Below are 1,738 nucleotides of genomic sequence, written 5' to 3'. Positions count from 1 at the left end.
ACGCTGCATGCAGCTTTAATTTTTATTATATATGAATATATATACTCAGTGATGATGGTTTATATAATGTATATATAATATATCTGATATTAGTGTTTAACCTATTTTTGGATTCTTGGAATGTCCTAACTTTTTCCCCGTATACAGCGCCCACGTATACACAAAAAACAATAAGCCTCTAATCTTTGTCCAGCCCATCAGGTTGTTCTCAGACTCATTTGAATGTTCACTTACAGCAATAGGATGTTAGTTTTCAAATACATTTACATTGTACAGCGCCCATGTCAAGACACTTTTCAGATGCGGCATGTCTAAACTGTACTCTTAATAATATTACACTGTAAAGTACATTATTATTTGTAGGTGTGTGCAACCGTCTGCAGCAGTGGTTCTTAAACTTTCACATCAAGGACCCCCAAATGTACACAGATTAGTCCACAGACCCCCATATGATAGGAATTTTTTGCATTTAGATGTTTTATTACAGAAAGTGTATGAAAACAATGACCAATGATCGTTATGTTACTGTATGGATGGAATTATAGAGAAAATAAATGATTGCCCTTTTTTGCTGGGAACCCCCTGGAACCATCCTCAAGGGGGGTGATGGCAACCATGTTGCCATCATCAGTGACGTGCAGACTGAGCCTGCTGGTAGTTACCTGACTAAACATTTGTTCTAGATAATTGACTCTGGAGCTCAGGAGCTTCAGTTCAACCAGCCGGTTCTCATGTGCAGTGATGACGGACTCAGATGTTTGGTAGCAGAAGCAACATTAAAGCTTTGGAAAAAGTGAGAGGAAACTTACGTCATCATACTGAAATGTGGCATTGCCAGTTTGAGTTGTGTCTCTCCTTCGGAACTGGTCTGAAACACACACACACACACACACACATTAAAACATCCTACTTGATGAACATTTTAAAAACTTTTAAATGCTTTTCTAATCTTGTTTGGTCACATCTTATCTTTATCTTGAAGTTAACATTTGTTTCATTCAGAAAAAATAAAGAAGTAGAAGAAAGGTCCTCTGTCAAAAACGGACAAGCTGAGCTACAGGAGATCCAACAGTAAAAAAGGCAATGTGTTGAAATAGCGATATATCTACTAAATAAAGCTCTCAATGAGCTGCCAGTGTTAGTTCTGTTAATGTTTGAGTAGTGGAGTTATTGTCCTTTTCTTTTTAATGCTGTCTCAGATTCATGCTTTCCTCAGCCCACTCACCGGTCAGCGCTCTGAGTCTTACACAACAGCTCATGAAATCATCAAAGGTGATTCTGCTGTTTGTGCTGTAGCGCCACATGATGCTTTTCATGGCCTGAGGACTCAGATTATAACCTGCAGAGGAACACTACATCTTTACATAGATGGCATTAACTTCTTACAATGAGAAAACTCACCTAACATTTGCTTCAGAGTGATTCACACTTGGGCCCCAAGTGTCCATGGGCCCCTGCCCAGAATGCCCAATTAACCGTTTATTTATCTATGTCTGTTTATTTATGTCTGATGCGGAGTTGAGATTAATTGATAAGACACACAAAACATAGCTTTTGAAATGTGGGGGGGACATGTCCATGTATAATGGCTCCTACACGTATGCTTTACATTTCCAACAAGGTCACATATAACTTCAAATGAGCTATTTCTTTTCTAGCATAACTTGACCTTTTCAGCTCATAGAGGAAACTTTCCATACTCATACCTTCTTTTGCTGTTATGATCAATCATCTGAAC

At 38.4% G+C, this 1,738-nt stretch overlaps 1 long non-coding RNA gene across 1 annotated transcript in view; it reads right to left on the bottom strand.

The window, feature by feature from the left end:
* The window catches only part of LOC119896839, a 2,736-nt gene extending 1,391 nt beyond the window's left edge, over window positions 1-1,345 (bottom strand). The window contains exons 1-2 of the long non-coding RNA XR_005443284.1: window positions 1,226-1,345; window positions 810-868 (exon numbers count right to left, since the gene is read on the bottom strand). This is a non-coding gene — a long non-coding RNA (uncharacterized LOC119896839). The remainder of the gene's footprint in view (window positions 1-809; window positions 869-1,225) is intronic.
* Window positions 1,346-1,738: the final 393 nt, after the last annotated feature.

This window comes from Micropterus salmoides, unplaced genomic scaffold, assembly GCF_014851395.1.
Source record: "Micropterus salmoides isolate LMB-PRFRI ecotype aquatic unplaced genomic scaffold, ASM1485139v1 Ms_hic_scaffold_11, whole genome shotgun sequence".
Taxonomy (NCBI): Eukaryota; Metazoa; Chordata; class Actinopteri; order Centrarchiformes; family Centrarchidae; genus Micropterus; species Micropterus salmoides.
This window is presented reverse-complemented; position numbering and strand designations above follow the sequence as displayed.